This window comes from Mycteria americana, chromosome 15 (assembly GCF_035582795.1).
Source record: "Mycteria americana isolate JAX WOST 10 ecotype Jacksonville Zoo and Gardens chromosome 15, USCA_MyAme_1.0, whole genome shotgun sequence".
Taxonomy (NCBI): Eukaryota; Metazoa; Chordata; class Aves; order Ciconiiformes; family Ciconiidae; genus Mycteria; species Mycteria americana.
In genome coordinates this window covers 14,147,349-14,170,391 of record NC_134379.1, presented here as the reverse complement: position 1 = coordinate 14,170,391, position 23,043 = coordinate 14,147,349, and positions in this window count along the sequence as shown.

The following is a 23,043-nucleotide window of genomic DNA, read 5'->3' as shown; positions in this document are numbered from 1 at the left end:
GCGCCCACACGAACGCTGCCAGCACTGAAAGCTCTACCTGGTTTTCACTGTCCCTTGGAACTGCATTCGCTGCCGCACAGACATTCGCGCTCGGCAAAAGCTTTGGTTCGGAAAGGGACAACACGCTGTATGTGACTCTCGCAGAGCCCGGCTGCCAAATTCGAAACGTCCAGCGAATGCGCCCACAGAAAGATGCCAGCACTGAAAGCTGTACCTGGTTTTCACTGTCCCTTGGAACTGCATTCGCTGCCGCACAGACATTCGCGCTCGGCAAAAGCTTTGGTTCCGAAAGGGGCAACACTGTGTTTCTGACTCTAGCAGAGGCTGGCTGCAAAATATGAAACGTCCAGCGATTGCGCCCACACGAAAGCTGCCAGCACTGAAAGCTGTACCTGGTTTTCACTGTCCCTTGGAACTGCATTCGCTGCCGCACAGACATTCGCGCTCGGCAAAAGCTTTGGTTGGTTATGATGCAACAATGCCTTTATGACTCTCACAGAGCCCGGCTGCCAAATTTGAAACGTCCAGCGATTTCGCCCACACGAAAGCTGCCAAAACTGAAAGTTGTACCTGGTTTTCACTGTCCCTTGGAACTGCATTCGCTACCGCACAGACATTCGCGCTCAGCAAAACTTTGGTTCGGAAAGGGGCAACACTGTGTATATCTCTCGCAGAGCCAGGCTGCCAAATTTGAAATGTCCAGCGATTGCGCCCACACGAAAGCTGCCAGCACTGAAAGCTCTACCTGGTTTTCACTGTCCCTTGGAACTGCATTCGCTGCCGCACAGACATTCACGCTCTGCAAAAGCTTTGGTTCGGAAAGGGGCAACACTGTGTATCTCTCTCTCGCAGAGCCTGGCTGCCAAATTTGAAATGTCCAGCGATTGCGCCCACACGAAAGCTGCCAGCACTGAAAGCTGTACCTGGTGTTCACTGTTCCTTGGAACTGCATTCACTGCCGCACAGACATTCGCGCTCGGCAAAACTTTGGTTCGGAAAGGGGCAACACGCTGTATGTGACTCTCGCAGAGCCCGGAAGCCAAATTCGAAAAGTTCAGCGATTGCGCCCACACAAAAGCTGCCAGCACTTAAAGCTGTACCTGGTTTTCACTGTCCCTTGGAACTGCATTCGCTGCCGCACAGACATTCGCGCTCGGCAAAAGCTTTGGTTGGTTATGATGCAACAATGCCTTTTTGACTCGCACAGAGCCTGGCTAACAAATTTGAAACGTCCAGCGATTGCGCCCACACGAAAGCTGCCAGCACTGAAAGCTGTACCTGGTTTTCACTGTCCCTTGGAACTGCATTCGCTGCCACACAGACATTCGCGCTCGGCAAAAGCTTTGGTTCGGAAAGGGGCAACAATGTGTATGTGTCTCTTGCAGAGCCCATCTGCCAAATTGGAAACGTCCAGCGATTGCGCCCACACGAAAGCTGCCAGCACTGGAAGCTGTACCTGGTTTTCACTGTCCCTTGGAACTGCATTCGCTGCCGCACAGACATTCACGCCCTACAAAAGCTGTGGTTCAGAAAGGGACAACAATGCCTTTGTGATTCGCACAGAACCCGGCTGCCAAATTTGTAACGTCCAGCGATTGCGCCCACACGAAAGCTGCCAGCACTGAAAGCTGTACCTGGTTTACACTGTCCCTTGTAACTGCATTCGCAGCCGCACAGACATTGGCGCCCTGCAAAACGTTGGCTGGGAAAGGGGCAACACTGTGTATCTCTCTCTCGCAGAGCCCTGCTGCCAAATTTGAAACGTCCAGAGATTGCGCCCACACAAAAGCTGCCAGCATTGAAAGCTGTACCTGGTTTTCACTGTCCCTTGGAACTGCATTCGCTGCCGCACAGACATGCGCGCTCTGCAAAAGCTTTGTTTCGGAAAGGGGCAACACTGTGTATCTCTCTCTCTCAGAGCCCGGCTGCCAAATTTGAAATGTCCACGATTGCGCCCACACGAAAGCTGCCAGCACTGAAAGCTGTACCTGGTTTTCACTGTCCCTTGGAACTGCATTTGCTTCCGCACAGACATTCGCGCTCTGCAAAAACTTCGGTTCGGAACGGTGCAACACTGTGTATCTCTCTCTCACAGAGCCTGGCTGCCAAATTTGAAAGGTCCAGCGATTGCGCCCACACGAAAGCTGCCAGCACTGAAAGCTGTGCCTGGTTTTCACTGTCCCTTGGAACTGCATTCGCTGCCGCACAGACATTCGCGCTCGGCAAAAACTTTGGTTGGTTATGATGCAACAATGCCTTTGTGACTCTACAAGAGCCTGGCTGCCAAATTCGAAACGTCCAGCGATTGCGCCCACACGAAAGCTGCCAGCACTGAAAGCTGTACCTGGTTTTCACTGTCCCTTGGAACTGCATTCGCTGCCACACAGATATTCGCGCTCGGGAAACGCTTTGCTTGTTTATGATGCAACAATGCCTTTGTGACTCTCACAGAGCCTGGCTGCCGAAGTTGAAACGTCCAGCGATTGCGCCCACACTAAAGCTGCCAGCACTGAAATCCGTACCAGGTTTTCACTGTCCCTTGGAACTGCATTCGCTGCCGCACAGACATTCGCGCTCGGCAAAAGCTTTTGTTTGGAAAGGGGCAACACTGTGTATCTCTCTCTCACAGAGCCTGGCTGCCAAATTTGAAAGGTCCAGCGATTGCGCCCACACGAAAGCTGCCAGCACTGAAAGCGGTACCTGGTTTTCACTGTCCCTTGGAACTGCATTCGCTGCCGCACAGACATTCGCGCCCTGCAAAAACTTTGGTTCGGAAAGGGGCAACACTGGGTATCTCCCTCTCGCAGAGGTCGGCTGCCAAATTTGAAATGTCCAGCGATTGCGCCCACACGAAAGCTGCCAGCACTGAAAGCTGTACCTGGTTTTCACTGTCCCTTGGAACTGCATTCGCTGCCGCACAGACATTCACGCTCGGCAAAAGCTTTGGTTCGGAAACGGGCAACACGCTGTATGTGACACTCGCAGAGTCCGAATGCCAAATTCCAAACGTCCAGCGATTGCATCCGCACGAAAGCTGCCAGCACTGAAAGCTCTACCTGGTTTTCACTGTCCCTTGGAACTGCATTCGCTGCCGCACAGACATTCGCGCTCGGCAAAAGCTTTGATCCGGAAAGGGTCAACAATGTGTTTCTGACTCTAGCAGAGGCTGTCTGCAAAATTCGAAACGTCCAGCGATTGCGCCCACACGAAAGCTGCCAGCACTGAAAGCTATACCTGGTTTTCACTGTCCCTTGGAACTGCATTCGCTGCCACACAGACATTCGCGCTCGGGAAAAGCTTTGCTTGTTTATGATGCAACAATGCCTTTGTGACTCTCACAGACCCTGGCTTCCGAAGTTGAAACGTCCAGCGATTGCGCCCACACGAAAGCTGCCAGCACTGAAAGCTGTACCTGGTTTTCACTGTCTCTTGGAACTGCATTCGCTGCCGAACAGACATTCGCGCTCGGCAAAAGCTTTGGTTCGGAAAGGGGCAACACTGTGTATCTTTCTCTCGCAGAGCCCGGCTGCCAAATTCCAAACGTCCAGCGATTGCGCCCACACGAAAGCTGCCAGCACTGAAAGATCTACCTGGTTTTCACTGTCCCTTGGAACTGCATTCGCTGCCGTACAGACATTCGCGCTCTGCAAAAGCTTTGCTTCGGAAAGGGGCAACACGCTGTATGTGACTTTCGCAGAGCCCGGCTGCCAAATTCGAAACGTGAAGAGATTGCGCCCACACGAAAGCTGCCAGCACTGAAAGCTCTACCTGGTTTTCACTGTCCCTTGGAACTGCATTCGCTGCCGCACAGACATTCGCGCTCTGCAAAAGCTTTGGTTCGGAAAGGGACAACACGCTGTATGTGACTCTCGCAGAGCCCGGCTGCCAAATTAGAAACGTCCAGCGATTGCGCCCACAGAAAGCTGCCAGCACTGAAAGCTGTACCTGGTTTTCACTGTCCCTTGGATCTGCATTCGCTGCCGCATAGACATTCGCGCTCGGCAAAAGCTTTGGTTGGTTATGATGAAACAATGCCTTTGTGACTCGCACAGAGCCTGGCTGCCAAATTTGAAACGTCCCGCGGTTGCGCCCACACGAAAGCTGCCAGCACTGAAAGTTGTAGCTGGTTTTCACTGTCCCTTGGAACTGCATTCGCTGCCGCACAGACATTCGCGCTCGGCAAAACTTTGTATCGGAAAGGGGCAACACTGTGTATATCTCTCGCAGAGCCCGGCTGCCAAATTTGAAATGTCCAGCGATTGCGCCCACACGAAAGCTGCCAGCACTGAAAGCTCTACCTGGTTTTCACTGTCCCTTGGAACTGCATTCGCTGCCGCACAGACATTCGCGCTCGGCAAAAGCTTTGTTTCGGAAAGGGGCAACACTGTGTATCGCTCTCTCGCAGTTGCTGGCTGCAAAATTCGAAACGTTCAGGGATTGCGCCCACACGAAAGCTGCCAGCACTGAAAGCTCTACCTGGTTTTCACTGTCCCTTGGAACTGCATTCACTGCCGCACAGACATTCGCGCTCGGCAAAACTTTGGTTCGGAAAGGGGCAACACGCTGTATGTGACTCTCGCAGAGCCCGGTAGCCAAATTCGAAAAGTTCAGCGATTGCGCCCACACGAAAGCTGCCAGCACTGAAAGCTGTACCTGGTTTTCACTGTCCCTTGGAACTGCATTCGCTGCCGCACAGACATTCGCGCTCGGCAAAAGCTTTGGTAGGTTATGATGCAACAATGCCTTTTTGACTCGCACAGAGCCTGGCTACCAAATTTGAAACGTCCAGCGATTGCGCCCACACGAAAGCTGCCAGCACTGGAAGCTGTACCTGGTTTTCACTGTCCCTTGGAACTGCATTCGCTGCCGCACAGACATTCGCGCTCGGCAAAAGCTTTGATCCGGAAAGGGGCAACAGTGTGTTTCTGAATCTAGGAGAGGCTGTCTGCAAAATTCGAAACGTCCAGCGATTGCGCCCACACGAAAGCTGCCAGCACTGAAAGCTCTACCTGGTTTTCACTGTCCCTTGGAACTGCATTCGCTGCCGCACAGACATTCGCGCCCTGAAAAAGCTTTGGTTCGGAAAGGGGCAACACGCTGTATGTGACTCTCGCAGAGTCCGGCTGCCAAATACGAAACGTCCAGCGATTGCGCCCACACGAAAGCTGCCAGCACTGAAAACTCTACCTGGTTTTCACTCTCCCTTGGAACTGCATTCGCTGCCGCACAGACATTCGCGCTCGGCAAAAGCTTTGATTGGTTATGATGAAAGAATGCCTTTGTGACTCTCACAGAGCCTCGCTGCCAAATTTGAAAAGTCCAGCGATTGCGCCCACACGAAAGCTGCCAGCACTGAAAGCTGTACCTGGTTTTCACTGTCCCTTGGAACTGCATTCGCTGCCGCACAGACATTCGCGCTCGGCAAAAGCTATGCTTCGGAAAGGGGCAACACGCTGTCTGTGACACTCGCAGAGCCCGGCTGCCAAATTCCAAACGTCCAGCGAATGCGCCCACACGAAAGCTGCCAGCACTGAAAGCTGTACCTAGATTTCACTGTCCCTTGGAATTGCATTCGCAGCCGCACAGACATTCGCGCTCGGCAAAAGCTTTGGTAGGTTATGATGCAACAATGCCTTTTTGACTCGCACAGAGCCTGGCTACCAAATTTGAAACGTCCAGCGATTGCGCCCACACGAAAGCTGCCAGCACTGAAAGCTGTACCTGGTTTTCACTGTCCCTTGGAACTGCATTCGCTGCCGCACAGACATTCGCGGTCTGCAAAATCTGTGGTTCGGAAAGGGGCAACACGCTGTATGTGACTCTCGCAGAGTACGGCTGCCAAATACGAAACGTCCAGCGATTGCGCCCACACGAAAGCTGCCAGCACTGAAAACTCTACCTGGTTTTCACTCTCCCTTGGAACTGCATTCGCTGCCGCACAGACATTCGCGCTCGGCAAAAGCTTTGATTGGTTATGATGAAACAATGCGTTTGTGACTCTCACAGAGCCTGGCTGCCAAATTTGAAAAGTCCAGCGATTGCGCCCACACGAAAGCTGCCAGCACTGAAAGCTGTACCTGGTTTTCACTGTCCCTTGGAACTGCATTCACTGCCGCACAGACATTCGCGCTCTGTAAAAGCTTTGGTTCGGAAAGGGGCAACAGTATGTATGTCTCTCTTGCAGAGCCCATCTGCCAAATTGGAAACGTCCAGCGATTGCGCCCACACGAAAGCTGCCAGCACTGAAAGCTGTACCTGGTTTTCACTGTCCCTTGGAACTGCATTCGCTGCCGCACAGACATTCGCGCTCGGCAAAAGCTTTGGTTTGGAAAGGGGCAACAATGCCTTTGTGATTCGCACAGAGCCCGGCTGCCAAATTTGAAACGTCCAGCGATTGTGCCCACACGAAAGCTGCCAGCACTGAAAGCTGTACCTGGTTTTCACTGTCCCTTGGAACTGCATTCGATGCTGTACAGACATTCGCGCTCGGCAAAAGCTTTGCTTCGGAAAGGGGCAACAATGTGTATGTCTCTCTTGCAGAGCCCATCTGCCAAATTGGAAACGTCCAGCGATTGCGCCCACACGAAAGCTGCCAGCACTGGAAGCTGTACCTGGTTTTCACTGTCCCTTGGAAGTGCATTCGATGCTGTACAGACATTCGCGCTCGGCAAAAGCTTTGGTTGGTTATGATGCAACAATGCCTTTATGACTCTCACAGAGCCCGGCTGCCAAATTTGAAACGTCCAGCGATTGCGCCCACACGAAAGCTGCCAGCACTGAAAGCTGTACCTGGTTTTCACTGTCCCTTGGAACTGCATTCGCTGCCGCACAGACATTCACGCTCGGCAAAAGCTGTGGTTCGGAAAGGGGCAACAATACCTTTATGACTCTCACAGAGCCCGGCTGCCAAATTTGAAACGTCCAGCGATTTCGCCCACACGAAAGCTGCCAACAGTGAAAGCTGTAGCTGGTTTTCACTGTCCCTTGGAACTGCATTCGCTGCCGCACAGACATTCGCGCCCTGCAAAAGCTGTGGTTCGGAAAGGGGCAACAATGCCTTTATGACTCTCACAGAGCCTGGCTGCCAAATTTGAAACGTCCAGCGATTGCGCCCACTAAAGCTGCCAGCACTGAAAGCTGTACCTGGTTTTCACTGTCCCTTGGAACTGCATTCGCTGCCGCACAGACATTCGCACTCTGCAAAAACTTTGGTTGGTTATGATGCAACAATGCCTTTGTGACTCTACAAGAGCCTGGCTGCCAAATTCGAAACGTCCAGCGATTGTGCCCACACGAAAGCTGCCAGCACTGAAAGCTCCACCTGGTTTTCACTGTCCCTTGGAACTGCATTCGCTGCCGCACAGACATTCGCGCTCTGCAAAAGCTTTGGTTCGGAAAGGGGCAACACGCTGTCTGTGACACTCGCAGAGCCCGGCTGCCAAATTCCAAACGTCCAGCGAATGCGCCCACACGAAAGCTGCCAGCACTGAAAGCTGTACCTGGATTTCACTGTCCCTTGGAACTGCATTCGCTGCCGCACAGACATTCGCGCTCAGCAAAAGCTATGGTTCAGAAAGGGGCAACGCGCTGTATGTGACACTCGCAGAGCCCGGCTGCCAAATTCCAAACGTCCAGCGATTGCGCCCCCACGAAACCTGCCAGCACTGAAAGCTGTACCTGGTTTTCACTGTCCCTTGGAACTGCATTCGCTGCTGCACAGACATTCGCGCTCTGCAAAAGCCTTGGTTCGGAAAAGGGCAACACTGTGTATCTCTCTCTCGCAGAGCCCGGCTGCCAAATTTGAAACGTCCAGCGATTGCGCCCACACGAAAGCTGCCAGCACTGAAAGCTCTACCTGGTTTTCACTGTCCCTTGGAACTGCATTCGCTGCCGCACAGACATTCGCGCTCTGCAAAAGCTTTGGTTGGTTATGATGAAACAATGCCTTTGTGACTCTCAAAGAGCCTGGCTGCCAAATTTGAAAAGTCCAGCGATTGCGCCCACACGAAAGCTGCCAGCACTGAAAGCTGTACCTGGTTTTCACTGTCCCTTGGAACTGCATTCACTGCCGCACAGACATTCGCGCTCTGCAAAAGCTTTGGTTCGGAAAGGGGCAACAATGTGTATGTCTCTCTTGCAGAGCCCATCTGCCAAATTTGAAACGTCCAGCGATTGCGCCCACACGAAAGCTGCCAGCACTGAAAGCTGTACCTGGTTTTCACTGTCCCTTGGAACTGCATTCGCTGCTGTACAGATATTCGCGCACGGCAAAAGCTTTGGTTGGTTATGATGCAACAATGCCTTTATGACTCTCACAGAGCCCGGCTGCCAAATTTGAAACGTCCAGCGATTGCGCCCACACGAAAGCTGCCAGCACTGAAAGCTGTACCTGGTTTTCACTGTCCCTTGGAACTGCATTCGCTGCCGCACAGACATTCGCGCTGGGCAAAAGCTTTGGTTCGGAAAGGGGCAACAATGCCTTTATGACTCTCACAGAGCCCGGCTGCCAAATTTGAAACGTCCAGCGATTTCGCCCACACGAAAGCTGCCAACAGTGAAAGCTGTAGCTGGTTTTCACTGTCCCTTGGAACTGCATTCGCTGCCGCACAGACATTCGCACCCTGCAAAAGCTGTGGTTCGGAAAGGGGCAACAATGCCTTTATGGCTCTCACAGAGCCTGGCTGCCAAATTTGAAAGGTCCAGCGATTGCGCCCACACGAAAGCTGCCAGCACTGAAAGCTGTACCTGGTTTTCACTGTCCCTTGGAACTGCATTCGCTGCCGCACAGACGTTCGCGCTCGGCAAAAACTTTGGTTGGTTATGATGCAACAATGCCTTTGTGACTCTACAAGAGCCTGGCTGCCAAATTTGAAACGTCCAGCGATTGCGCCCACACGAAAGCTGCCAGCACTGAAAGCTCCACCTGGTTTTCACTGTCCCTTGGAACTGCATTCGCTGCCGCACAGACATTCGCGCCCTGCAAAAGCTTTGGTTCGGAAAGGGGCAACACTGTGTTTCTGACTCTTGCAGAGCCTGGCTGCCAAATTCAAAACGTCCAGAGACTGCGCCCACACGAAAGCTGCCAGCACTGAAAACTCTACCTGGTTTTTACTGTCCCTTGGAACTGCATTCGCTGCCGCACAGATATTCACGCTCGGCAAAAGCTTTGTTTCGGAAACGGGCAACACGCTGTATGTGACAATCGCAGAGTCCGAATGCCAAATTCCAAACGTCCAGCGATTGCGCCCACACGAAAGCTGCCAGCACTGAAAGCTGTACCTGGTTTTCACTGTCCCGTGGAACTGTATTCACTGCAGCACAGACATTCGCGCTCGGCAAAAGCTTTGGTTGGTTATGATGAAACAATGCATTTTTGACTCGCACAGAGCCTGGCTACCAAGTTTGAAACGTCCAGCGATTGCACCCACACGAAAGCTGCCAGCACTGAAAGCTGTACCTGGTTTTCACTGTCCCTTGGAACTGCATTCGCTGCCGCACAGACATTCGCGCTCTGCAGAAGCTTTGGTTCGGAAAGGGGCAACAATTTGCTTCTCTCTCTCACAGAGCCTGGCTGCAAATTTGAAATGTCCAGCGATTGCACCCACACGAAAGCTGCCAGCACTGAAAGTTGTACCTGGTTTTCACTGTCCCTTGGAAATGCATTCGCTGCCACAGAGACACTCGCGCTCGGCCAAAGCTTTGGTTGGTTATGATGCAACAATGCCTTTGTGACTCCCATAGAGCCTGGCTGCCAAATTTGAAACGTCCAGCGATTTCGCCCACACGAAAGCTGCCAGCACTGAAAGCTGTACCTGGTTTTCACTGTCCCTTGGAACTGCATTCGCTGCCGCACAGACATTCGCGCTCGGCAAAAGCTTTGGTTCGGAAAGGGGCAACATTTTGTATCTCTCTCTCGCAGAGCCCGGCTGCCAAATTCGAAACGTCCAGCGATTGCGCCCACACGAAAGCTGCCAGCACTGAAAGCTCTACCTGGTTTTCACTGTCCCTTGGAACTGCATTCGCTGCCGCACAGACATACGCGCTCGGTAAAAGCTTTGGTTCGGAAAGGGGCAACAATGTGTAGGTCTCTCTTGCAGAGCCCATCTGCCAAATTTGAAACGTCCAGCGATTGCGCCCACACGAAAGCTGCCAGCATTGGAAGCTGTACCTGGTTTTCACTGTCCCTTGGAACTGCATTCGCAGCCGCACAGACATTCGCGCCCTGCAAAACTTTGGCTGGGAAAGGGGCAACGCTGTGTATCTCCCTCTCGCAGAGCCCGGCTGCCAAATTTGAAACGTCCAGAGATTGCGCCCACACAAAAGCTGCCAGCATTGAAAGCTGTACCTGGTTTTCACTGTCCCTTGGAACTGCATTCGCTGCCGCACAGACATGCGCGCTCTGCAAAAGTTTTGGTTCGGAAAGGGGTAACACTGTGTATCTCTCTCTCGCAGAGCCCGGCTGCCAAATTTGAAATGTCCACGATTGCGCCTACATGAAAGCTGCCAGCACTGAAAGCTGTACCTGGAACTGTCCCTTGGAACTGCATTCGCTGCCGCACAGACATTCGCGCTCGGCAAAAGCTATGGTTCGAAAAGGGGCAACACGCTGTCTGTGACACTCGCAGAGCCTGGCTGCCAAATTCCAAACGTCCAGCGAATGCGCCCACACGAAAGCTGCCAGCACTGAAAGCTGTACCTGGTTTTCACTGTCCCTTGGAACTGCATTCGCTGCCGCACAGACATTCGCGCTCTGCAAAAACTTTGGTTCGGAACGGTGCAACACTGTGTATCTCTCTCTCACAGAGCCTGGCTGCCAAATTTGAAAGGTCCAGCGATTGCGTCCACATGAAAGCTGCCAGCACTCAAAGCTGTACCTGGTTTTCACTGTCCCTTGGAACTGCATTCGCTGCCGCACAGACATTCGCGCTCTGCAAAAACTTTGGTTGGTTATGATGCAACAATGCCTTTGTGACTCTACAAGAGCCTGGCTGCCAAATTCGAAACGTCCAGCGATTGCGCCCACACGAAAGCTGCCAGCACTGAAAGCTCCACCTGGTTTTCACTGTCCCTTGGAACTGCATTCGCTGCCGCACAGACATTCGCGCCCTGCAAAAGCTTTGGTTCGGAAAGGGGCAACACTGGGTATCTCCCTCTGGCAGAGCTCGGCTGCCAAATTTGAAATGTCCAGCGATTGCGCCCACACGAAAGCTGCCAGCACTGAAAACTCTACCTGGTTTTTACTGTCCCTTGGAACTGCATTCGCTGCCGCACAGACATTCACGCTCGGCAAAAGCTTTGGTTCGGAAACGGGCAACAAGCTGTATGTGACAATCGCAGAGTCCGAATGCCAAATTCCAAACGTCCAGCGATTGCGCCCACACGAAAGCTGCCAGCACTGAAATCTGTACCTGGTTTTCACTGGCCCTTGGAACTGTATTCGCTGCAGCACAGACATTCGCGCTCGGCAAAAGCTTTGGTTGGTTATGATGCAACAATGCCTTTGTGACTCTCACAGAGCCTGGCTGCCAAATTTGAAACGTCCAGCGACTGCGCCCACACGAAAGCTGCTAGCACTGGAAGCTGTACCTGGTTTTCACTGTCCCTTGGAACTGCATTCGCTGCCGCACAGACATTCGCGCCCGGCAAAAGCTTTGCTTTGGAAAGGGGCAACAATGCCTTTGTGATTCGCACAGAGCCCGGCTGCCAAATTTGAAACGTCCAGCCATTGCGCCCACACGAAAGCTGCGAGCACTGAAAACTCTACCTGGTTTTCACTGTCCCTTGGAACTGCATTCGCTGCCGCACAGACATTCGCGCTCGGCAAAAGCTTTGGTTCGGAAAGGGGCAACAGTATGTATGTCTCTCTTGCAGAGCCCATCTGCCAAATTGGAAACGTGCAGCGATTGCGCCCACACGAAAGCTGCCAGCACTGAAAGCTGTACCTGGTTTTCACTGTCCCTTGGAACTGCATTCGCTGCCGCACAGACATTCGCGCTCGGCAAAAGCTTTGGTTTGGAAAGGGGCAACAATGCCTTTGTGATTCGCACAGAGCCCGGCTGCCAAATTTGAAACGTCCAGCGATTGTGCCCACACGAAAGCTGCCAGCACTGAAAGCTGTACCTGGTTTTCACTGTCCCTTGGAACTGCATTCGATGCTGTACAGACATTCGCGCTCGGCAAAAGCTTTGGTTCGGAAAGGGGCAACAATGTGTATGTCTCTCTTGCAGAGCCCATCTGCCAAATTGGAAACGTCCAGCGATTGCGCCCACACGAAAGCTGCCAGCACTGGAAGCTGTACCTGGTTTTCACTGTCCCTTGGAAGTGCATTCGATGCTGTACAGACATTCGCGCTCGGCAAAAGCTTTGGTTGGTTATGATGCAACAATGCCTTTATGACTCTCACAGAGCCCGGCTGCCAAATTTGAAACGTCCAGCGATTGCGCCCACACGAAAGCTGCCAGCACTGAAAGCTGTACCTGGTTTTCACTGTCCCTTGGAACTGCATTCGCTGCCGCACAGACATTCACGCTCGGCAAAAGCTGTGGTTCGGAAAGGGGCAACAATACCTTTATGACTCTCACAGAGCCCGGCTGCCAAATTTGAAACGTCCAGCGATTTCGCCCACACGAAAGCTGCCAACAGTGAAAGCTGTAGCTGGTTTTCACTGTCCCTTGGAACTGCATTCGCTGCCGCACAGACATTCGCGCCCTGCAAAAGCTGTGGTTCGGAAAGGGGCAACAATGCCTTTATGACTCTCACAGAGCCTGGCTGCCAAATTTGAAACGTCCAGCGATTGCGCCCACACGAAAGCTGCCAGCACTGAAAGCTGTACCTGGTTTTCACTGTCCCTTGGAACTGCATTCACTGCCGCACAGACATTCGCGCTCTGCAAAAGCTTTGGTTCGGAAAGGGGCAACAATGTGTATGTCTCTCTTGCAGAGCCCATCTGCCAAATTGGAAACGTCCAGCGATTGCGCCCACACGAAAGCTGCCAGCACTGAAAGCTGTACCTGGTTTTCACTGTCCCTTGGAACTGCATTCGCTGCTGTACAGATATTCGCGCACGGCAAAAGCTTTGGTTGGTTATGATGCAACAATGCCTTTATGACTCTCACAGAGCCCGGCTGCCAAATTTGAAACGTCCAGCGATTGCGCCCACACGAAAGCTGCCAGCACTGAAAGCTGTACCTGGTTTTCACTGTCCCTTGGAACTGCATTCGCTGCCGCACAGACATTCGCGCTGGGCAAAAGCTTTGGTTCGGAAAGGGGCAACAATGCCTTTATGACTCTCACAGAGCCCGGCTGCCAAATTTGAAACGTCCAGCGATTTCGCCCACACGAAAGCTGCCAACAGTGAAAGCTGTAGCTGGTTTTCACTGTCCCTTGGAACTGCATTCGCTGCCGCACAGACATTCGCACCCTGCAAAAGCTGTGGTTCGGAAAGGGGCAACAATGCCTTTATGGCTCTCACAGAGCCTGGCTGCCAAATTTGAAAGGTCCAGCGATTGCGCCCACACGAAAGCTGCCAGCACTGAAAGCTGTACCTGGTTTTCACTGTCCCTTGGAACTGCATTCGCTGCCGCACAGACGTTCGCGCTCGGCAAAAACTTTGGTTGGTTATGATGCAACAATGCCTTTGTGACTCTACAAGAGCCTGGCTGCCAAATTTGAAACGTCCAGCGATTGCGCCCACACGAAAGCTGCCAGCACTGAAAGCTCCACCTGGTTTTCACTGTCCCTTGGAACTGCATTCGCTGCCGCACAGACATTCGCGCCCTGCAAAAGCTTTGGTTCGGAAAGGGGCAACACTGTGTTTCTGACTCTTGCAGAGCCTGGCTGCCAAATTCAAAACGTCCAGAGACTGCGCCCACACGAAAGCTGCCAGCACTGAAAACTCTACCTGGTTTTTACTGTCCCTTGGAACTGCATTCGCTGCCGCACAGATATTCACGCTCGGCAAAAGCTTTGTTTCGGAAACGGGCAACACGCTGTATGTGACAATCGCAGAGTCCGAATGCCAAATTCCAAACGTCCAGCGATTGCGCCCACACGAAAGCTGCCAGCACTGAAAGCTGTACCTGGTTTTCACTGTCCCGTGGAACTGTATTCACTGCAGCACAGACATTCGCGCTCGGCAAAAGCTTTGGTTGGTTATGATGAAACAATGCATTTTTGACTCGCACAGAGCCTGGCTACCAAGTTTGAAACGTCCAGCGATTGCACCCACACGAAAGCTGCCAGCACTGAAAGCTGTACCTGGTTTTCACTGTCCCTTGGAACTGCATTCGCTGCCGCACAGACATTCGCGCTCTGCAGAAGCTTTGGTTCGGAAAGGGGCAACAATTTGCTTCTCTCTCTCACAGAGCCTGGCTGCAAATTTGAAATGTCCAGCGATTGCACCCACACGAAAGCTGCCAGCACTGAAAGTTGTACCTGGTTTTCACTGTCCCTTGGAAATGCATTCGCTGCCACAGAGACACTCGCGCTCGGCCAAAGCTTTGGTTGGTTATGATGCAACAATGCCTTTGTGACTCCCATAGAGCCTGGCTGCCAAATTTGAAACGTCCAGCGATTTCGCCCACACGAAAGCTGCCAGCACTGAAAGCTGTACCTGGTTTTCACTGTCCCTTGGAACTGCATTCGCTGCCGCACAGACATTCGCGCTCGGCAAAAGCTTTGGTTCGGAAAGGGGCAACATTTTGTATCTGTCTCTCGCAGAGCCCGGCTGCCAAATTCGAAACGTCCAGCGATTGCGCCCACACGAAAGCTGCCAGCACTGAAAGCTCTACCTGGTTTTCACTGTCCCTTGGAACTGCATTCGCTGCCGCACAGACATACGCGCTCGGTAAAAGCTTTGGTTCGGAAAGGGGCAACAATGTGTATGTCTCTCTTGCAGAGCCCATCTGCCAAATTTGAAACGTCCAGCGATTGCGCCCACACGAAAGCTGCCAGCATTGGAAGCTGTACCTGGTTTTCACTGTCCCTTGGAACTGCATTCGCAGCCGCACAGACATTCGCGCCCTGCAAAACTTTGGCTGGGAAAGGGGCAACGCTGTGTATCTCCCTCTCGCAGAGCCCGGCTGCCAAATTTGAAACGTCCAGAGATTGCGCCCACACAAAAGCTGCCAGCATTGAAAGCTGTACCTGGTTTTCACTGTCCCTTGGAACTGCATTCGCTGCCGCACAGACATGCGCGCTCTGCAAAAGTTTTGGTTCGGAAAGGGGTAACACTGTGTATCTCTCTCTCGCAGAGCCCGGCTGCCAAATTTGAAATGTCCACGATTGCGCCTACATGAAAGCTGCCAGCACTGAAAGCTGTACCTGGAACTGTCCCTTGGAACTGCATTCGCTGCCGCACAGACATTCGCGCTCGGCAAAAGCTATGGTTCGAAAAGGGGCAACACGCTGTCTGTGACACTCGCAGAGCCTGGCTGCCAAATTCCAAACGTCCAGCGAATGCGCCCACACGAAAGCTGCCAGCACTGAAAGCTGTACCTGGTTTTCACTGTCCCTTGGAACTGCATTCGCTGCCGCACAGACATTCGCGCTCTGCAAAAACTTTGGTTCGGAACGGTGCAACACTGTGTATCTCTCTCTCACAGAGCCTGGCTGCCAAATTTGAAAGGTCCAGCGATTGCGTCCACATGAAAGCTGCCAGCACTCAAAGCTGTACCTGGTTTTCACTGTCCCTTGGAACTGCATTCGCTGCCGCACAGACATTCGCGCTCTGCAAAAACTTTGGTTGGTTATGATGCAACAATGCCTTTGTGACTCTACAAGAGCCTGGCTGCCAAATTCGAAACGTCCAGCGATTGCGCCCACACGAAAGCTGCCAGCACTGAAAGCTCCACCTGGTTTTCACTGTCCCTTGGAACTGCATTCGCTGCCGCACAGACATTCGCGCCCTGCAAAAGCTTTGGTTCGGAAAGGGGCAACACTGGGTATCTCCCTCTGGCAGAGCTCGGCTGCCAAATTTGAAATGTCCAGCGATTGCGCCCACACGAAAGCTGCCAGCACTGAAAACTCTACCTGGTTTTTACTGTCCCTTGGAACTGCATTCGCTGCCGCACAGACATTCACGCTCGGCAAAAGCTTTGGTTCGGAAACGGGCAACAAGCTGTATGTGACAATCGCAGAGTCCGAATGCCAAATTCCAAACGTCCAGCGATTGCGCCCACACGAAAGCTGCCAGCACTGAAATCTGTACCTGGTTTTCACTGGCCCTTGGAACTGTATTCGCTGCAGCACAGACATTCGCGCTCGGCAAAAGCTTTGGTTGGTTATGATGCAACAATGCCTTTGTGACTCTCACAGAGCCTGGCTGCCAAATTTGAAACGTCCAGCGACTGCGCCCACACGAAAGCTGCTAGCACTGGAAGCTGTACCTGGTTTTCACTGTCCCTTGGAACTGCATTCGCTGCCGCACAGACATTCGCGCCCGGCAAAAGCTTTGCTTTGGAAAGGGGCAACAATGCCTTTGTGATTCGCACAGAGCCCGGCTGCCAAATTTGAAACGTCCAGCCATTGCGCCCACACGAAAGCTGCGAGCACTGAAAACTCTACCTGGTTTTCACTGTCCCTTGGAACTGCATTCGCTGCCGCACAGACATTCGCGCTCGGCAAAAGCTTTGGTTCGGAAAGGGGCAACAGTATGTATGTCTCTCTTGCAGAGCCCATCTGCCAAATTGGAAACGTGCAGCGATTGCGCCCACACGAAAGCTGCCAGCACTGAAAGCTGTACCTGGTTTTCACTGTCCCTTGGAACTGCATTCGCTGCCGCACAGACATTCGCGCTCGGCAAAAGCTTTGGTTTGGAAAGGGGCAACAATGCCTTTGTGATTCGCACAGAGCCCGGCTGCCAAATTTGAAACGTCCAGCGATTGTGCCCACACGAAAGCTGCCAGCACTGAAAGCTGTACCTGGTTTTCACTGTCCCTTGGAACTGCATTCGATGCTGTACAGACATTCGCGCTCGGCAAAAGCTTTGGTTCGGAAAGGGGCAACAATGTGTATGTCTCTCTTGCAGAGCCCATCTGCCAAATTGGAAACGTCCAGCGATTGCGCCCACACGAAAGCTGCCAGCACTGGAAGCTGTACCTGGTTTTCACTGTCCCTTGGAAGTGCATTCGATGCTGTACAGACATTCGCGCTCGGCAAAAGCTTTGGTTGGTTATGATGCAACAATGCCTTTATGACTCTCACAGAGCCCGGCTGCCAAATTTGAAACGTCCAGCGATTGCGCCCACACGAAAGCTGCCAGCACTGAAAGCTGTACCTGGTTTTCACTGTCCCTTGGAACTGCATTCGCTGCCGCACAGACATTCACGCTCGGCAAAAGCTGTGGTTCGGAAAGGGGCAACAATACCTTTATGACTCTCACAGAGCCCGGCTGCCAAATTTGAAACGTCCAGCGATTTCGCCCACACGAAAGCTGCCAACAGTGAAAGCTGTAGCTGGTTTTCACTGTCCCTTGGAACTGCATTCGCTGCCGCACAGACATTCGCGCCCTGCAAAAGCTGTGGTTCGGAAAGGGGCAACAATGCCTTTATGACTCTCACAGAGCCTGGCTGCCAAATTTGAAACGTCCAGCGATTGCGCCCACACGAAAGCTGCCAGCACTGAAAGCTGTACCTGGTTTTCACTGTCCCTTGGAACTGCATTCGCTGCCGCACAGACATTCGCGCTCTGCAAAATCTTTGGTTCGGAAAGGGGCAACACTGTATATCTCTCTCTCGCAGAGCCTGGCTGCCAAATTCGAAACGTCCAGCGATTGCGCCCACTAAAGCTGCCAGCACTGAAAGCTGTACCTGGTTTTCACTGTCCCTTGGAACTGCATTCGCTGCCGCACAGACATTCGCACTCTGCAAAAACTTTGGTTGGTTATGATGCAACAATGCCTTTGTGACTCTACAAGAGCCTGGCTGCCAAATTCGAAACGTCCAGCGATTGTGCCCACACGAAAGCTGCCAGCACTGAAAGCTCCACCTGGTTTTCACTGTCCCTTGGAACTGCATTCGCTGCCGCACAGACATTCGCGCTCTGCAAAAGCTTTGGTTCGGAAAGGGGCAACACGCTGTCTGTGACACTCGCAGAGCCCGGCTGCCAAATTCCAAACGTCCAGCGAATGCGCCCACACGAAAGCTGCCAGCACTGAAAGCTGTACCTGGATTTCACTGTCCCTTGGAACTGCATTCGCTGCCGCACAGACATTCGCGCTCAGCAAAAGCTATGATTCAGAAAGGGGCAACGCGCTGTATGTGACACTCGCAGAGTCCGGTTGCCAAATTCCAAACGTCCAGCGATTGCGCCCCCACGAAACCTGCCAGCACTGAAAGCTGTACCTGGTTTTCACTGTCCCTTGGAACTGCATTCGCTGCCGCACAGACATTCGCGCTCTGCAAAAGCTTTTGTTCGGAAACGGGCAACACTGGGTATCTCTCTCTCGCAGAGCCTGGCTGGCAAATATGAAATGTCCAGCGATTGCGCCCACACGAAAGCTGCCAGCACTGAAAGCTGTACCTGGTTTTCACTGTCCCGTGGAACTGCATTCGCTGCCGCACAGACATTCGCGCTCGGCAAAAGCTTTGGTTCGGAAAGGGGCAACAATGCCTTTGTGATTCGCACAGAGCCCGGCTGCCAAATTCGAAACGTCCAGCGATTGCGCCCACATGAAAGCTGCCAGCACTGAAAGCTGTACCTGGTTTTCATTGTCCCTTGGAACTGCATTCGCTGCCGCACAGACATTCGCCCTCTGCTAAAGCTTTGCTTGGTTATGATGCAACAATGCCTTTGTGACTCTCAAAGAGCCTGGCTGCCAAATTCGAAACGTCCAGCGATTGCGCCCACACGAAAGCTGCCAGCACTGAAAGCTGTACCTGGTTTTCACTGTCCCTTGGAACTGCATTCGCTGCCGCACAGACATTCGCGCTCTGCAAGAGCTTTGGTTCGGAAAGGGACAACACGCTGTATCTGACTCTTGCAGAGCCTGGCTGCCAAATTCAAAACGTCCAGAGACTGCGCCCACACGAAAGCTGCCAGCACTGAAAGCTGTTCCTGGTTTTCACTGTCCCTTGGAACTGCATTCGCTGCCGCACAGACATTCGCGCTCTGCAAAAGTTTTGCTTGGTTATGATGCAACAATGCCTTTGTGACTCTCACAGAGCCCGGCTACCAAATTTGAAACGTCCTGCGATTGCGCCCACAGGAAAGCTGCCAGCACTGAAAGCTATACCTGGTTTTCACTGTCCCTTGGAACTGCATTCGCTGCCGCACAGACATTCGCGCTCTGCAAAAGCTTTGGTTCGGAAAGGGGCAACACTGTGTATCTCTCTCCCGCAGAGCCTGGCTGCCAAATTCGAAATGTCCAGCGATTGCACCCACACGAAAGCTGCCAGCACTGAAAGCTGTACTTGGTTTTCACTGTCCCTTGGAACTGCATTCGCTGCCGCACAGACATTCGCGCTCGGCAAAAGCTTTGGTTGTTTATGATGCAATAATGCCTTTGTGACTCTCACAGAGCCCGGCTGCCAAATTTGAAACGTCCAGCGATTGCGCCCACAGGAAAGCTGCCAGCACTGGAAGCTGTACCTGGTTTTCACTGTCCCTTGGAACTGCATTCGCTGCCGCACAGACATTCGCGCTCGGCAAAAGCTTTGGTTCGGAAAGGGGCAACACTGTGTATCTCTCTCTCGCAGAGTCCGGATGACAAATTTGAAACGTCCAGCGATTGCGCCCACACGAAAGCTGCCAGCACTGAAAGCTCCACCTGGTTTTCACTATCCCTTGGAACTGCATTCGCTGCCGCACAGACATTCGCTCTCAGCAAAGCTTTGGTTCGGAAAGGGGCAAAACGCTCTTTCGGACTCTCGCAGAGCTTGGCTGCCAAATTTGAAATGTCCAGCGATTGCACCCACACGAAACCTGCTAGCACTGAAAGCTATATCTGCTTTTCACTGTCCCTTGAAGCTGCGTTCACTGCTGCACAGACATTTGCGCTCTGCAAAAGCTTTGGTACGGAAAGGGGCAAAACGCTGTATGTGACTCTCGCAGAGCCCGGATGCCAAATTCGAAACGTCCAGCGATTGCGCCCACACGAAATCTGCCAGCACTGAAAGCTGTACCTGGTTTTCACTGTCCCTTGGAACTGCATTCGCTGCCGCACAGACATTCGCGTTCTGCAGAAGCTTTGGTTGGGACAGGGGCAACACTGTGTATCTCTCTCTCGCAGAGCCCGGATGCCAAATTTGAAACGTCCAGCGATTGTGCCCACACGAAAGCTGCCAGCAGTGAAAGCTGTACCTGGTTTTCACTATCCCTTGGAACTGCATTCGCTGCCGCACAGACATTCGCGCTCTGCAAGAGCTTTGGTTCGGAAAGGGGCAACACGCTGTATGTGACTCTCGCAGAGCCCGGCTGCCAAATTCGAAACGTCCAATGATTGCGCCCACACGAAAGCTGCCAGCACTGAAAGCTGTACCTGGTTTTCACTGTCCCTTGGAACTGCATTCGCTGCCGCACAGATATTCGCGCTCGGCAAAAGCTTTGTTTGGTTATGATGTAACAATGCCTTTGTGACTCTAGCAGACCCTGGCTGCCACCTTTGAAACATCCAGCGATTGCGCGCACACAAAAGCTGCCAGCACTGAAAGCTGTACCTGGTTTTCACTGTCCCTTGGAACTGCATTCGCTGCCGCACAGACATTCGCGCTCGGCAAAAGCTTTGGTTCGGAAAGGGGCAACACTGTGTATCTCTCTCTCGCAGAGTCCGGATGCCAAATTCCAAATGTCCAGCGATTGCGCCCATACGAAAGCTGCCAGCACTGAAAGCTGTATCTGGTTTTCACTGTCCCTTGGAACTGCATTCGCTGCCGCACAGACATTCGCGCTCGGCAAAGCTTTGGTTCGGAAAGGGGCAAAACGCTCTTTCTGACTCTCGCAGAGCTTGGCTGCCAAATTTGAAATGTCCAGCGATTGCACCCACACGAAAGCTGCCAGCACTGAAAGCTGTACCTGGTTTTCACTGTCCCTTGGAACTGCATTCGTTGCCGCACAGACATTCGCGCTCGGCAAAAGCTTTGGTTCGGAAAGGGGCAACAATGCCTTTGTGATTCGCACAGAGCCCGGCTGCCAAATTTGAAAAGTCCAGCGATTGCACCCACATGAAAGCTGCCAGCACTGAAAGATGTATCTGCTTTTCACTGAGCCCTGAAGCTGCATTCACTGCTGCACAGACATTTGCGCTCTGCAAAAGCTTTGGTTCGGAAAGGGGCAAAACGCTGTATCTCTCTCTCGCAGAGCCCATCTGCCAATTTTGAAACGTCAAGCGATTGCGCCCACACGAAAGCTGCCAGCACTGAAAGCTGTAGCTGGTTTTCACTGTCCCTTGGAACTGCATTCGCTTCCGCACAGACATTCGCGCTCGGCAAAAGCTTTGGTTCGGAAAGGGGCAACAATGCCTTTGTGATTCGCACAGAGCCCGGCTGCCAAATTTGAAACGTCCAGCGATTGCGCCCACAGGAAAGCTGCCAGCACTGGAAGCTGTACCTGGTTTTCACTGTCCCTTGGAACTGCATTCGCTGCCGCACAGACATTCGCGCTCGGCAAAAGCTTTGGTTCGGAAAGGGGCAACAATGCCTTTTTGACTCGCACAGAGCCCGGCTGCCAAATTTGAAACGTCCAGCGATTGCGCCCACACGAAAGCTGCCAGCACTGAAAGCTGTACCTGGTTTTCACTGTCCCTAGGAACTGCATTCGCTGCCGCACAGACATTCGCGCTCGGCAAAAGCTTTGCTTGGTTATGATGCAACAATGCCTTTGTGACTCTACAAGAGCCTGGCTGACAAATTCGAAACGTCCAGCGATTGCGCCCACACGAAAGCTGCCAGTACTGAAAGCTCCACCTGGTTTTCACTGTCCCTTGGAACTGCAATCGCTGCCGCACAGACATTCGCGCTCGGCAAAGGTTTGGTTCGGAAAGGGGCAAAACGCTCTTTCGGACTCTTGCAGAGCTTGGCTGCCAAATTTGAAATGTCCAGCGATTGCACCCAGACGAAAGCTGCCAGCACTGAAAGCTATATCTGCTTTTCACTGTCCCTTGAAGCTGCATTCACTGCTGCACAGACATTTGCGCTCTGCAAAAGCTTTGGTTCGGAAAGGGGCAAAATGCTGTATGTGACTCTAGTAGAGCCCGGATGACAAATTCGAAACATCCAGCGATTGCGCCCACACGAAAGCTGCCAGCACTGAAAGCTGTACCTGGTTTTCACTGTCCCTTGGAACTGCATTCACTGCCGCACAGACATTCGCGCTCGGCAAAAGCTTTGGTTCGGAAAGGGGCAACAATATGTATGTCTCTCTTGCAGAGCCCAACTGCCAAATTTGAAACGTCAAGCGATTGCGCCCACACGAAAGCTGCCAGCACTGAAAGCTGTACCTGGTTTTCACTGTCCCTTGGAACTGCATTCGCTGCCGCACAGACATTCGTGCTCTGCAAGAGCTTTGGTTCGGAAAGGGACAAAACGCTGTATCTCACTCTTGCAGAGCCTGGCTGCCTAATTCAAAACATCCAGAGATTGCGCACACACGAAAGCTGCCAGCACTGAAAGCTGTACCTGGTTTTCACTGTCCCTTGGAACTGCATTCGCTGCCGCACAGCCATTCACGCGCTGCAAAAGCTTTGCTTGGTTATGATGCAACAATGACTTTGTGACTCTCACAGAGCCCGGCTGCCAAATTTGAAACATCCCGCGATTGCGCCCACACGAAAGCTGCCAGCACTGAAAGCTGTACCTGGTTTTCACTGTCCCTTGGAACTGCATTCGATGCCGCACAGACATTCGCGCTCTGCAAGAGCTTTGGTTCAGAAAGGGACAACACGCTGTATCTGACTCTTGCAGTGCCTGGCTGCCAAATTCAAAACGTCCAGAGATTGCGCCCACACGAAAGCTGCCAGCACTGAAAGCTGTACCTGGTTTTCACTGTCCCTTGGAACTGCATTCGCTGCCGCACAGACATTCGCGCTCTGCAAAAGCTTTGGTTCGGAAA